A 16,553-nucleotide genomic window follows, 5' to 3' on the forward strand; every position below is an offset into this window, starting at 1 on the left:
TGAAATTTCAACCCAAAAGGTAAGTAAGTTGTATGGAAAAATACTGAACACTGAGATGGCATTTATTTTCTAAGCCTCCATCAAAACTATAGCATTTCTATTATGATGCTATCGCACAGAGGAGTAAGTTTTAAGAAGGGTGGTTCTCCTCTGTGGATAATATTTACATCCATAATTAAACTCTGAGCCCAAATGTGAGTAGCTATACGTCTGACTGACTACAGGTACAATTATTCTGACTGGCCTAGATCCAAAATCCAATAAAGTTAACAACAAGAATTGAACAGATATCAATGTGTTTTGGATCAGGCTCCTTGGCACATAACTTGAATCTGTAATTCAACAGTTGCAGGTGCAAACTACATCTGGTCCTTAGCCCAACTGAACATTCACTTTAAAATCTATCATGACAAAATACCAATCTAAAAATCTATATGCAACTCATACTTCTATTTCTCACACAATTTTTCAAATGGAAAATATGTCATACGTCATTCCTGCTGAGCTCCTGTTTCCACACACAGAAATGCAATCTTCTTTAATTAAACTGATTAAGTAAATAGTAAACAAAGCCTGATGGATTGGTAGCACTTGCAGAACTCCGCCTGACTGAAACAGTATCTCCTGTTACAAACAAGGCACGGAACATACAAAATTTTATAATAGCATTGGTATGAAATTCCTCTGAGGCAGCAGAACCCACACTGCTGTGAGCACAGATTAGAATGGGGAAGTTTAATTTATCAAAAACAATAAGTTACCCTACTCTCCATTTTAAGGGCTATTTTTAAATTAACTTGACATGTCAAACTGAAAGAGGAAATAAAAAAGGATCAGCTCTTTAGTCAACCATTTCTTATCTATAAACAAAGAATATTCCAGAATATCCATTGCAAACTGATATGTTATTGAAGAGATGGCTAGAGAATCCTTATTCAACACACAAATAGAAATAAAGCTGATGATTTTATAACTGTGATTTTAGACTGCATATCTCATGTGATGAGCAGGAGGTAGCAGACTCTCCCTACACTGGGGAGACTATACCTAAAAATACTGTATTCTATTCTAGATATATCAATATTAGAAAAGGATTAACAAATTAGAGGAAATAGAGTGATTGGGCAGCAAAAACAAAATCACTTTATTTTTAGGGGAGTCCTTTATGAGAGAAAGCTAAAAATTAAAAGAAGGGATCCTTAGTGCTTGTAGGAACCACATGTTGGAAGATAAGAATCTCTTAATACAACATGAATAAAATTTGTAATATAAACAAAGAATAAGGACAATAAATATTCTCTCATTGACTTGTCACTCTAAAGCTGTTTGATAGAACACTTCCCAAAAGGGCTAAAACATTATCTATACTAAAATTATCAGTTATGCAAATATATAGCAATCACTCCAGAACTAAGACAGAAAGCCGATTATCAATAAGATTATTTTTGAGCTCACTGGATCTATTTACAATTTAACAACACAAAACTTTCCACTCGATATTTTAAGTGCAGAGGAAGGCATCAAGATTTCAGACCTACACAACCACAGCTGAACCATGAAAACTGGATCATAAATATATTTTTAAAGATCTGAGAAATATTTTAATTTACAGACAATGCCATTTGTGTCATGTTCCTATAACAAAAACAGGGGTAGAAAATGAAAATATATCCAGCCCTCCTGTGCTTATTCCCCAAACCAAGACACTCATCTCCTGTGACCTGACATTTGCCTGAGAGGGACATAAGTGCATGATATTTTGGCTGAGAAAGCAAGAAATTAGCAGCAAGAAGAGAAAAGTTCAAAAAAATAAAGAAATCTTTTCCCATAGGGCAGTGGTGGTGCGGGTTGCCCACCACTGCCATAAAATGTTGGCAGAGATTTTTAAAAGTTTGGAAAAGTCACTTCTTTGTATGCAGATATTTTGAAAAACAAGCTCCTGGAATTTCAGTTAAGTCTATACATTTTTAAAACTTACACTCCCCACACCCCACCGCATCCTCAAAAAAAGTAAAAAAATATGTAAAAAAGTGAGGATCGACTAGGGTTAAACAAATACAGATTAAATAAATTAAGCCTGCATGAATGTATACTTTAACACTAATAAATAATATGTTGCAATATTTGTAATGTAACAATACAGAATGCTACATAAATGTTTTTACCATAAGTGATTTCATAATCTTAAAACATTTTAAACAGTATTTTATGCTGTATATTGGCACTTTACAGGTGCATTTAGTAAAACACCTGTAAAAAGAAAAGGAGTGCTTGTGGAATCTTAGAGACTAACAAATTTATTTGAGCATAAGCTTTCATGAGCTAGTGAGCTGCAGCTCACGAAAGCTTATGCTCAAATAAATTTGTTAGTTGCTAAAGTGCCACAAGTACTCTTTTTCTTTTTGCGGATACAGACTAACACGGCTGATACTCTAAAACATCTGTATCTGCTTTGTGTAGCTAAGGTTGTTATTCAACACAGAAAACTTATAAGATCTTCAGCAATACTATTTTTTATGTGGCAATGTGGTTATAATGTAACCCATTCGTGTGCAAGAGACCCAAAATGAGGGAGAGGTCTTCGGTTCTAGTCGTGAGCATTGATGGTTACTTGAAATGTCCTTTAGCATTACTAAACCTGTTGTCTATTAAGTATCTAGGAACTGCATATTTTATTTTCTCATATCTTTGGTGTCCAACTGACCATATTTTAAATTTTTAGTCAAATAATTTTAGAACATATTTTACATATCAAGTGATTTATGCAGATTTTGAAAAGAATAATCAATTTAGCTATTTCTGGTTCTAGCCTTTCACCACTCCTCCCCCAACTTTATTTCCCTTTCTTTTTGGGTGTTTTGGCCATTTCATTTCTTGCTTAGTCCTGCCTGTTCCATCCTACCCCATCCCCAGCCTCTTTTGCTGTTTTGGACCCCAAATCTCCTCCTCAACTGCTCCAATCTAGCCCCAGATACAGATCCCACTCATTGATTTTCTCCCAGTTCTGATAACCCAGCTCATGTTCTGACTAATACTCCCCATATATTTTAAATAAAAAACCAAGCTAAGACCTAAAATATCTCTCAAGCTTTTCTCTACTTAAAAGGTAGGCATTTCACTTTTCAGATAAAAGCATCTTTGTCTATCTTATAATACCATCCTGTTAACTATTCTGGACTCCAGTTAAACTTAGCTAAAATTTAAAATTTAACTGTAGTCTACTTAAACATTGATGTTTAACTTAACGCAAGTGAGTAATGTTCCATTGATTTCAATGGGTCACATGCATAAAGTTAATCATATGTACAGAATTTTGCAAAATTGGGCCTTGATTATTTTCTAGTTCTCTATCTTTTATTTTCCTTGCTAAAAGCACCTTTGTTTTTACAGGCAATTCAGTAATGCATTCATGAATTTCACCTCCTTTAATTATTAAGTAACCCATTTTATCTTTGGTATTTCTTTTTCTAATATACATGTAAATTCCTTTTTATTGCTTCCCTCTTTAACAAGCAGTAAAAGCAGTGGGGGCACACATTCCATGTCTTTTGTCCGTGGACATGTTAAACTTTTAGTTGGGGATCGGTCCTGCTTTGAGCAGGGGGTTGGACTAGATGACCTCCTGCGGTCCCCTCCAACCCTGATATTCTATGATTCTATGATATTTCTTTAATTCGCCTCTAGTTCATTTCTACTAGTTGCTTTTTGTTTAAAAAAAAAAAGACACTTCACAGATCCTTATGAAACCACATTGGAAACTTCTTATTCCTGCTACATCTTTTTCCAAGAACTGCCATCCACTACTGCTCCAGCCTTCTTTCTCACAGGATTCTAATACTCCTTCTGCCGAACCATGTTTGCCAAAGTCCTGTCTACATGAGCATTTTTCAGAAAGTCACCCGCTTTTTCTGCTCCATCAGTGAAGTGCTAGTATAGGCAGGCCACTAGTGGTTTTAACTACCATGTTGTGCAAACCAGCTCAGGGCAGGCATAGGTGGCACAGTAATAAAAATACAAGTGGCCTGCATGACCTAGCACTCAAATTGTTGCTACCACCAGTCAAAGACTTCCCTAAAAACGTAGCATAGAAAGGCCTGGATTTTTTTTTTTAATGCCTATCAAAATAAGCCAGCGATGCATTATGTTTCTATATTTCAACCTCTATTTTCAGGAAGCTAATCAGTCCGTGGAGATTGGAATCATTAATTCCTTCATTTCCTATCTGATTAAACGATTACCATTATTTTCCCCCCATCCCATTATATGTCAACGTCTGCAGTCAACCCTCCTTCCTTAGATATTAACACAAAAAACCTGACAATTTTCCTGTATTATTAAGACTGAATAGATTTCCTTAGCCAAGCTTTTCAATATTCATTTAATGTGAAATAGAGTCCTAAAGAGTGTGTTCGCCAGTCTCATTATTCTGTCAGACTGGTCTACCTCACTAATAGGTGAACAAAACATTTGAGTATAAAGACATTCTAAACAGATATGCAGAATAAGCTCTCTTCTAAGCCAAGCCATCAAGATTACCAAATATACAAACCTTCTCTACCTCACCCAATATTTTAAAGTGAACCCTATTAAATGGTCAGGTGGTATAATGCTTCACAACTAAGGTCTCATCTACACTGGTGGCGGCAGGTTGGGTATGTGTAACTACATACCGCAGGGAAAAGCAGACTGTAGCTACACCCAGAAATGAAAGGCTCTGGCAGGGGGGAGACAGCAGGGAAAGGCTCCAACAGTGAGAAGCCGCCAGAGACTTTCCCTAGTGCCCCCTCGTTAGACCCTTTCTTGGAGGCAGGGAAAAGCTCTGACAGCAGGACACTACACCGTTGAAAACGGCAGTGTAGATGCTGGAGGCACTGCTTGTGTGTGTTTTGAGCCACGTAGGATATATAGCCTAAGGTTCTGGTGTTTCTGTACTCTGCTCACCTAAGCAGTGCCTCACTGTTGTTCATACCCATGGCTGGGGTGTGTGCTCAATGTGTGTATTCCACATCCAATCATAAGTGTATACATAGCCTAAGGTCATACTAAACTCATCAGTCTGTATTTCATGATCACTCACACGAATATAAATGTCTTCAACTAAATCTTCACTATGCTACCAGATCTCATTGTTTATATCAACCAACCACAGAACCCAGAAGAGGATTAATTGTCTTAACTTCACATTTACTCACTTTAATGACTTCTATCACCCTTCTATATGCAATCTAAAGTGTTCTGTTTTGTAAAATAAAGTTTCAATGAAGATGACAGTTTATTCTATCTAATCAAAAATTGCCAATATCTGGTGATTTAGTGTCCCTCAGAACCATAGGCATTTAGGAAAAGATTTTGATAACAGTGTCACCACAAAGCAGATGCTTCTGCACTATTTCTCCCCTTCATAATACTGGTCTGAAGTAGCAACATTACTGAATCTCTATATTTTAAGAAAAATATTGAGATAACCAACCTAGTTCTTATTTTCTGTCAAGACAAGTTTATTGTCAACTCCTTTGCATAGAAAAATGACTTAAAAACAAAAATCTTGTAAATAGTTTATCACTTTGCAGCCAATCTATTAATGTTATCCTCTTCTGGGATAACATTAATTCTGTTTTCTCCACCAAATGCATCCGATGAAGTGAGCTGTAGCTCACGAAAGCTTATGCTCTAATAAATTTGTTAGTCTCTAAGGTGCCACAAGTACTCCTTTTCTTTTTGCGAATACAGACTAACACGGCTGCTACTCTGAAACTCTTCTGGGATAAGAGTGAATAAAAACCGACTCATTTCACCTCACCTCAAATAATACATAAATCCTGCTTGTTTTCGAGGAAGTCATTTTACATACAACTCAAGACCTTTCCATAAAAACAAAACAAATACAAACAAAAAAACCTTCTGCAGTTTTGCCATTTTAGCTGGACTTACTATCTAAATGTGGACTTGGGCCAGTCTACATTTACTCCAAAACTACCAATCTCCCAAAACTCTGAAGAGGCTCATCAAAAAAGCTTCATGTAGATTAAGTGTCTCCTTAACTCTGCAGGGGAAGGGCAATCCAGTGTTGAACCCAATACCCTTTAAAATTAACTTTAGAAAATAAAAGTAAAGGGGTAACTGGAGAGAGAATCATGAAGACAGAAGTAGTAGAAAAGGGTATAAGCAAAGGAAGAAAGTAAAATGCAAACAAAGTAGAAAAAGAAGGAATAAGGGGCTAAACAATCTGGCAAGAAAGTGAGGTGACAGGTAAAGACAAGAGAAATAAGGAGAAAGAAGAGTGGAGTCAGCATTTGGGAAGAATGCAGGGGAATTACCTCCCCTTCCCCTATATATCTGTAATAATGTAAAACATGAGCAGTTAAATCAAACTGGCTTCTTCCCCAAGCATTTACATTTTTTTTTTTGACACAGCAGTCATGAGATCAACAACAGGATGCAAATGCAAATCAATTTACAGGTGTGCAACTGCCAGATATTACTACTTCAGGATAATTACTCAGTGGATATACAACTTAATAAAATGGTCTGGAAACACATCTGGCAAATGCAGGTACAGAGATTCCATGATGATGACTGCAGTATAAGAACCTTTGTAGAATATCTTCCTGCAAGTTTTCTACATTTGATAAGAAACAGGATGAAGTCCCATGTTCTACTCTTCTGAACTGTTGAGAGGAGAAAAATTCTCCTCTGACAAGGGAAATTTTATTTATTCAGATTTTTACTGCACTCCCATATGCTAAGCACATGTATTTTTAAAACAAATATTGAAAACAAAGTTCTCAAGACCTTTCCAACTCTAGCAGTCTCCCTTAAAACCATGATTTATGAAATCCTTAATGGCCTCTATCATAATGAAGACGGGTTTAGGGTGCGTCTTTCTGGGAGAAACCTGTGAACTGTTAAGTCTTGTACCATGGAGCAAAAAGCCAAAGCTCAGACCCACACCATACTTTTTGTACCAATATAATTAAACTGGCACACTCACTTAGGCCATGTCTACACCACCCACGGGATCGGCGGGTAATGATTGATCCCCGATCGCTCTGCCGTCGACTCTGGAACTCCATCACGGCGAGAGGCAGAAGCAGAGTTGACGGGGAAGCGGCGGCCTTCGATCCCGTGCCGCGAGAACGTGAAGTAAGTGATTCTATGTCGATCCAAGATACGTCGGCTTCAGCTATGCTATTCTGGTAGCTGAAATTGCGTATCTTAGATCGATCCCCCCACCCCAGTGTAGACCAGGCCTCAGTGTGGCCACAGTTACACTGGTATAAAGGTGCTTATCAGTACAGCTTATTTTCATAGATGTAAGCCATACCAATATAAGAACCTTTTATTCCAGTACAACTGTCTCCACACTAAGGTATTACATTAATTTAGCTATATATTTTTAAACAGATATAATTAAATTGGTGCAAAATTGTGTGTAAACCAGCCCCTTCCTGAGTATATCAGGAGAACGGTTGCATAAGTGACTCCGATAGTCACAACTTTCACAGCATCAGTGGACTCTAAGTACCCAAGGAACCTAGTCGTTGAATGTTTATCTTGAGTTTCATCTGGAAATCAACTGGCAGCCTAAGCAAGATCACAGAGCTGATGTAATATGCTCACAGTGAAAAACCCCCTGAAAGCCAGCCCATACATTCTGCACTGATTCAACATATAGCCCTATGTATAGCACAATGCAGAAATCTACACTTTTTTTAAATTGACTGTTTTAATATACCTCCCCTGAAGACTGATTTAAACATGTATTCACCTAACTAATAACTGGCTTTACAAAATTATTAAAGAGAACATACATTATACCATATAAGATGCTAGATAATCAGATCACTTTTAAGCTGACTAGGCCAAATTTATCCCTGGTGTTACTCCATTTATTTCAGCATAGTAACACCACAGTTGAATTTGACCCTTCCCCCCCACATCCCGCAAAAAAAGCTACTGCTTGGTAAATTTACGTATTAAAAAACAAAATACCACACTGCTATTTCAGAGTCTCATCCAAAACCCTCTGAAGTTAATAGGAGTCTTTTGGCTGAGTTCAATGGGCCTTGGGCGATTTTTTTAAAATTCAGATACAGTTTAGTATAACAAATATAGGACTGTTTAACAAAATTAAATGTTACTGTTGTGTAACTGCAATTTTCCAGCTTCCTTACTTTATGGATAAAGTGATATAGAAAATACAAATGCCAGATTATGTTTTATTTTTATGTTCTGTGGTCAATTCCAAAGTATCGTTTCCTACATTTTTTTTTTTAAATTGCAGAATTCTTAAGCTACCAGTGTGCGTATGATTTTGCTATGACACACGAACAGGCCACATAAGATTTCTAAGAAGACAGTGTTTCTCTTAATAATTTCCACCTATACAAATAATACAAATTTACCCTATCAAGACTTGTATTGGGAAAAATAGTAATAGATAGAAATATTTCAGACAAAATTAAAGTGAAAGCTAGTTAATTGATTTGGAAAGAATGACTTTGTGTGGAATTTTACATATTCTCAGCTGTCTTTTTCCACCACAGTAGGTAGTATCTTAACACTTGTTAAAAAGATCAGCAAACTCAAGCATACAAGAAAGGGCATCATCACTACTAAGCTGATCTGTTCAGACAACCTTCCAAAAAGTATCTGTAAAATTGCTATAAATCACCAACACTGATCAGCTCAAAATTTTCTTTTCCCCTTTCACCCATAAACTATCAAAACTTTCTTCTACTGAATAACGTACATTAAAATGGCTCCATCATCTTTCAACAATTTATTTTGTTTCTCTTTGCCTTATTTACACTTATGCACCATTCTCCTTTTCACCTATTCCTCCTCTGCAATGAGGTGTATACTAACTACATATCCAATACTGTATGCTTTCTGAAGACAGTTTGTATAGCATTTTGCATGCATAATTTAAGTTTTCACAAACATGGCATGACACGGAGATGAGACTGCCCTGTCTACTACTATTTGACGTATCAACAACAAAACCCAAACCCTATCACTTTTGAAGTTAAGAAAAGCCCCTACAATTTAGTTATGAACAGTGTTATTGATATAATTTTGAAATAAAATATTAACATTAGTTTTCTTGATTCATATTGTTCTATTAAAGAAACCCTAATGTAGTACAAATAATTAAAACCATTACTGTAGCTTAAGAAATCACTTAATATTTTTAAAAACATATTTTAAAGCAAATAAATAAATAAAAACAGGAAACCATCACCTAGGCAATCAGAAGACAGAGTAAGCCTGCATGGTTTGTTTGTTTGTTTTATATTCTCCACTGTTTACAATAGTCTCTTCGAAGTTTAAAAATAAGATTCCTTTCCGCAGCAAATCTGGTTTTGGCTATATAAAAACTTCAATTCCACACTGGTAGGGTAACATAGTAAAATTTGCACTGTTGCTACCCATACTGTACCTTTCCTTTGAATCCACTGTAGTCTACGGATATGTCCCCAAAGCCAAAACACCCACCCTGCCCCCAAACTTCACACCGCAGCAGTGAGTCTCAGAGCCCAGGTCAACTGACTTGGGTTTGCGCTAAGGTGATAAAAATAGCAGTTTAGATGTCTGGGCTCAGGCTAGAGCCCAGGCTCTGAGATCAACCTCACCGTGTTTCAGAACCCGGACTTCAGCCCATGTCGCAACATCTACAGAGGTATTTTTAAGCTCCATAGTGCAGGCCCCATGAGCCCAAGTAAGTTTGACCCGGGCTCTGAGACGTGTTGCCACACTTTGCTTTTGCTGTATAGACATACCCTACAAATTAAAAAATGCACATAAAACCCATTAATTTCCAGAAGTAGGGTTTTTTTTATTGGCAACAACGCATTAGATTTAAAACCAGACCTGGACTGAGGACACTCTCATTCAGGTTAGAGACTCAGGCTTAGGAGCTCAATAGGTCGACCATGTTCTCTTAAACAGTTCTCTTATGGTGGCTTCACTTACAATACAAAAAACTGTTATACAAACAGAATTACCCTGTCTGCTCATTACTGTACATACTTTATTCCGACAAAATAAAGACTAAAGAAGCCAAATCATGCCCTTTGCAAGTGGAGGGGATTAATCTGGAAGATCCTGAAAGGTGCCAAGGAAGGGGTCAGTAATGGCACTTCTGCAGCAACATCTTTCACCTTGTTCTCATGCCACAGAAGCCATTCTGACTGGTCTTTCATAGGGATCTGGCTCTGTGGGTAGAAGGATCTGGAGGCTGGCTGCTCTCCACAGTTCTGTACCTTCCTCCAATTCCATCATGGATCAGCGAGATCATTCCGATTCTGTCAACATTATTTACCCACTTTCTCCCTTTGTGCTGAGAATCCACCCCACCTGATGGGGAAAGGACCAGCATCTTGGGGCACCAGAGTACCTACTAAAGCTGTGATGCTGTCAGAGGGAGTTAGGGAATGGGTAGCTAGGAAGCAGTTTAGAACAAAAGAGAGATTCAATCTATGTGGTGGGTCAATGCATATTGTATTTTGCCTTCAGGCCACAAGACAAGCTAATTATCAAAAACTTAAAGAACAGGGTCACACTGCCTTACAAAATAAAGATACGTTTGCCTAAGAATTCTAGAGCTGGCAATATACATATTCAGGGTGTTTACTTCCCTTCAAAGAACAACAGATTCCCTTTTAGTAGATAAACACAAAACCTATATACTGCATTGATCAAAGACGTGTACAGCTGTTAAAAAACACATGCACTTTTGTGAAAACACAACATGCACTTTAGAACTTTTTATGTTATTATGCAAAAAATACTTGATCACTTCCAGTCTATTATGCTATATCATGAAAAGTGGAAAGGCTTTTTTTCTGGAAAATCCCAATCATTTGGAAATTACTATCCAACCAAAGGAAAAGGTTTAAATCTGTCAAGTTTGTTCTGTTATCTCTATAACTCAGAATTATTTTTTATTCTTTAAAATCCAAACTCAGGCTCCGTTCTTCTCTCCCCTTTGAAAAAAGAATGTTCTTTTTGCGGATACAGACTAACATGGCCGCTACTTTGAAATCTCCCATTTGAGTGACACAGAAGTGTCAGTGTTTCATTTTTAAAAGGTTGGTTTCTACTCTTTTCCTTTAAGTAACAGCCTTGAAAATAGAAAAGGAGTACTTGTGGCACCTTAGAGACTAACAAATTTATTAGAGCATAAGCTTTCGTGAGCTACAGCTCACTTCATCGGATGCATTTCTTTTTGCAAATACAGACTAACACGGCTGCTACTCTGGAGCCTTGAAAATGTAACTGATTATTGGGCTTAAAGTACGGCACTGATTTTTAAACGGGATATTCCGAGATCCCCACTTACAGTGACTTATGTCCAGCCTTTGTGATCTGTGGAAGCTATAGCCACAAGTTTCTAAATTTTTTGTGAGGGTCCCAAATTGGTTTGTCAGTGTGGGGGACAGCACTGCTACTGATGGCACTAACATCACTACAGCAAGATCTCTCACAACCTACATCCTGCAGCTGAGCAGGTTCCTTTAATGAGAGCCAATGTAATCTCACTCTGGTCACAAGGAAAGAAACAAAAAGAAAAGGAGTACTTGTGGCACCTTAGAGACCAACAAATGTATCTGAGCATAAGCTTCCGTGAGCTACAGCTCACTTCATGGGATGCATGAAAGAAACAGTGTATCTACCGGATTAAGCATAGAAGCAAGAGATTCCTGCATTCTAACCCTGGTAGCTGAACTTTCCGTTCAGTATGACTGACTGAAATTGTAAATTTTCCCTTGTCAGGGAATACTATCAACAGAAGCAGTTTGACTGAGAAACAAATTTCATTTGCTATTATGCTTTTAAGTTCAAGGCATTTATACAAACATTAAGCAGTCTTCAAGGGTACTCATAAGTATCAATATTCCATATAATAGTACTTTCTTCAAAGTATCTTACAGACATGAATACGGGGAGCTTTGTTAGAGCCTAAGTATTCAAACAGGAAAAAAAAACAAAAAAAAACCTATTTCTGAAAGTTTTGTTTAGTGACCAATAGCCTGCTTTTCAGAGGTGATCAGCACCCATCGCTGAATGAAGTCAAAATGAGTGCTGGACGCTCAAACAAACAACAAACCAACAAGGCACTGATTTATTATCATTCCCGTCACACAGTCCAACAATCTATACAGCAGTACAGACATTCATTAAAACTTCAAAATACCTTGACCAAGAAAAAACAAGAAAAGCACAAACCTACCTGTAGAGCAGGTTCAAATCATTAACTAAAGACTCAGTTGACAGCACACTGCACAAAGCAATACTGGCAGCCAATTTAGTCTTTTTGTGATTGCTATCACATGGAAACTTTATTAGCCTACACAAAAGAATTAGAGGTAATTCAACTTCTCTGCCAAGCCAAATTACAAAGAGCAGAGATTTGACATTTATCCTTTTCTTCTAGCTATTCAACTTCTCTTCTTCTTGGACCTGTTTCTTTATGAGCTTAGAGAATAATGTGGGATAAACAAACTACTTATACGTTGCCCCTAAATACGGTTTTTAAAATGCAGTTTCCAAGAAAGTCTTGAGACTTTTCTGAACACCACAACACAAGTGTCTTTCTTTTGTATGTACAAAAGATGTACAACAGCTGCTTGCAAAGAATATTACTAATTATCAAAAGCTGGGAATTTTCCCTGAAGAAAAAAAAATACACTTTTCCTGTATTGTCACATACACCAACGAAGTATTAAACTATCTTAGACCAATAAAGTTTATGCCAGCCCTTCCAAGTAGCACATTCAATGTAAGTAACTCAATAAAATACTAAATAATTCCTTCCTCCAACATTTTTTCTCATGCTCAAAATAATGGAGAAGTTGTACATGATTCATCTTTCAGTGGACTATTTAAAAATAAAACAGGCAAGTTGTTGAGAACAGCAGAATCGCAATCAGAGTGTAGAAAATATAGGGAATGATCCTTCTGTTGCTGAAGAATGAAGAGGGAGAGCAAGCCTGTTTTCCAGCTCTGACTACCACAGTATGAAAACAAAGCAACCACTTCTAGCATCTATCCATCTACAGCTTTTTCTTACAAGTGCTTAGATTCACAGATACTAAGGTCAGAAGGGACCATTCTGATCATCTAGTCCGACCTCCTGCACAGCGCAGGCCACAGAATCTCACACACCCACTCCTATGAAAAACCTCACCTATGTCTGAGCTATTGAAGTCCTTAAATCATGGTTTAAAGACTTCAAGGAGCAGAGAAGCCTCCCTCAAGTCAACCATGCCCCATGCTACAGAGGAAGGCAAAAAACCTCCAGGGCCTCTCCAATCTGCCCTGGAGGAAAATTCCTTCCCGACCCCAAATATGGCAATCAGCTAAACCCTGAGCATATAGGCAAGATTCACCAGCCAGATACTACAGAAAATTCTTTCCTGGGTAACTCAGATCCCATCCATCTAATATCCCATCTCAGGGGATTAGGCCTATTTACCCTGAATATTGAAAGATCAATTACTTACCAAAATCCCATTATCCCATCATACCATCTCCTCCATAAACTTATCAAGTAGAATCTTAAAACCAGATAGATCTTTTGCCCCCACTGCTTCCCTTGGAAGGCTATTCCAAAACTTCACTCCTCTGATGGTTAGAAACCTTCGTCTAATTTCAAGTCTAAACTTCCTGGTGGCCAGTTTATACCCATTTGTTCTTGTGTCCACATTGGTACTGAGCTTAAATAATTCCTCTCCCTCTCCGGTATTTATCCCTCTGATGCATTTATAGAGAGCATATCTTATCTCCCCTCAACCTTCTTTTAGTTAGGCTAAACAAGCCAAGCTCCTTAAGTCTCCTTTCATAAGATAAGTTTTTCATTCCTCCGATCATCCTAGTAGCCCTTCTCTGTACCTGCTCCAGTTTGAATTCATCCTTTTTAAACATGGGAGACCAGAACTGCACACAGTATTCTAGGTGAGGTCTCACCAGTGCCTTGTATAATGGTACTAAAAACTCCTTATCCCTACTGGAAATGCCTCTCCTGATGCATCCCAAAACCGCATTAGCTTTTTTCACAGCCATATCACATTGGCAGCTCATAGTCATCCTATGATCAACCAATACTTCAAGGTCCTTCTCCTCTTCCATTACTTCTAATTGATGCGTCCCCAACTTATAACTAAAATTCTTGTTATTTTTCCCTAAATGCATAACCTTACACTTCTCACTATTAAATTTCATCCTATTACTATTACTCCAGTTTACAAGGTCATCCAGATCCTCCTGTATAATATCCCGATCCTTCTCCGAATTGGCAATACCTCCCAGCTCTGTATCATCTGCAAACTTTATTAGCACACTCCCACTTTTTGTGCCAAGGTCAGTAATAAAAAGATTAAATAAGATTGGTCCCAGAACCGATCCCTGAGGAACTCCACTGGTAACCTCCCTCCAACCTGACAGTTCGCCTTTCAGTAGGACCCGTTGCAGTCTCCCCTTTAACCAATTCCTTATCCACCTTTTGATGTTCATATTGATCCCCATCTTCTCCAATTTAACTAATAATTCCCCATGTGGCACGGTATCAAATGCCTTACTGAAATCTAGGTAAATTAGATCCACTGCATTTCCTTTATCTAAAAAATCTGTTACTTTTTCAAAAAAGGAGATTAGGTTGGTTTGGCACAATCTACCTTTTGTAAAACCATATTGTATTTTGTCCCATTTACCATTGACTTCAATGTCCTTAACTAATTTCTCCTTCAAAATTTTTTCCAGGACCTTGCATACTACAGATGTCAAACTAACTGGCCTGTAGTTACCCGGATCACTTTTTTTTCCTTTCTTAAAAATAGGAATTATATTAGCAATTCTCCAATCATTCGGTACTACTCCTGAGTTTACAGATTCATTAAAAATTCTTGCTAATGGGCTTGCAATTTCAGGTGCCAATTCCTTTAATATTCTTGGATGAAGATTATCTGGGTCCCCCCGATTTAGTCCCAAAGTTATCTGTCCTCATCTTCCAGCAGTTGGAGAAAAACAAAGGAGACAAGTTTGCATCTCATAAGAGTGAGCACTGATCAAATGATCAAATCACCAAAGCTTCATACACCTTTGTCACCACAGATTAATATTGCTCAGCAGCAACAAAACAACAGTAAGTACAGTGACTGACACAACACTACCTTTCCCCATATAGAAGCAGCAAGCATTTGTACAGTGCATGAGTCTGCTGCACACTCCCAACAGGCTACTCTGAAAAAGCAAAAACAGCATTCATAACAAGAGTTGGTAGATCTTAAAACCAAAGGAAAGACTTGAGAAACACTGCTGCTGTTCCTCCCCAGAGAATACACAGTGAAACCCGTACTAACAGCCGCCTCTAACTGGAAATATCCCTTGTCTTCAACCACTTTAAAAAAATCCTCATTGATTTTATATATCATTTTACACACACGCACACACAAATTACTGTACTTTTATTATGTAACAGATTTTGAAAGGGCCCAATAATGCAGGTTTCAATGTAAACCGTTCTTCTTGATTATTTTCATTCTAACATTCTCACATTCCTCATATCTACCCATTTTCACAAGCACTCCTAGGACAGCAACTTGACTAAGGAAAACGTAGCCCACTCCACACAACTCAACAACAGATAAAATAATCTTGCCACACAACTCCATCTGAATAGGTAAACACCCATACTCACCTCTCAGAAGGACAAAAATCCTGAAGTATGCCATTCACTTTGAAGAGGGGAAAAATGCAAACACCCTCATCCCTATAAACATATCTTCCTCCAGAGTCTACCACTTTACTTAAACTTTGACCAAGTAAACAAGCAGGCTCCCCATAGGATAAGGTCCTTCTTGCATAAGGAGACCCCACCCCCAGTAAAATGTAATCCCCTAGATACGCATCACCATAAATTGTTAGTTACCCTCTTCTATGAAAATCCTTGCACAGATTAAGTGCCCTGCTGCCAAGGTAAGTGGCTCCCTATGGTGTCTATCCATCCATGTCCCATAAATCCCACCAAATATCCACCCTTCAGACCAATGTCGACACAGTCTTTTATTCCTCCCCCATAACCCTCCTGTCCAGTTAAACTGATGACTATCTTGAGATTGGTTATCTCTGTACAGGGTCAGTCCCGTCCCACTCCATGCTTTTTCTGCACAGAAAGACAATACTGTCTCCAAGTATTTCCCTGCACCGTCTGTCGCTCCCCCTCCCAAAACAGACACATAACCCACTCCGTGTAAATTTCCAGGCAAAGTCTATCACAAATTCCCAATTCTCCAGGGCAATTCTTCCTGTTCCCATGCCCAGGTAAATACCGCCACTGTCCGCAAGATAAGACCCTCTCTGCACTAAATGTCACTCTCCACCAGGAAATGCCTGCCCAAGTAACCCGCTTCCCATCTTTACCCCACCACATAACACAAGAACTAGTGATCATTCAATGGAAACTAATAGGCTGCAGGTTTAAAATAAACAAAGTAGTACTTCATACAGCACAGTATCAACCTGTGGAACTCATTGCAATGGGATGTTGTTAA

The 16,553-nt window shown here is 38.0% G+C and overlaps 1 protein-coding gene across 13 annotated transcripts in view; it reads right to left on the minus strand.

The window, feature by feature from the left end:
• RABEP1 (rabaptin, RAB GTPase binding effector protein 1) overlaps positions 1 to 16,553 on the minus strand; it is a 76,658-nt gene that overhangs the window by 56,902 nt on the left and 3,203 nt on the right. The window lies entirely within an intron of this gene.

This window comes from Dermochelys coriacea, chromosome 17, assembly GCF_009764565.3.
Source record: "Dermochelys coriacea isolate rDerCor1 chromosome 17, rDerCor1.pri.v4, whole genome shotgun sequence".
NCBI lineage: Eukaryota > Metazoa > Chordata > Testudines > Dermochelyidae > Dermochelys > Dermochelys coriacea.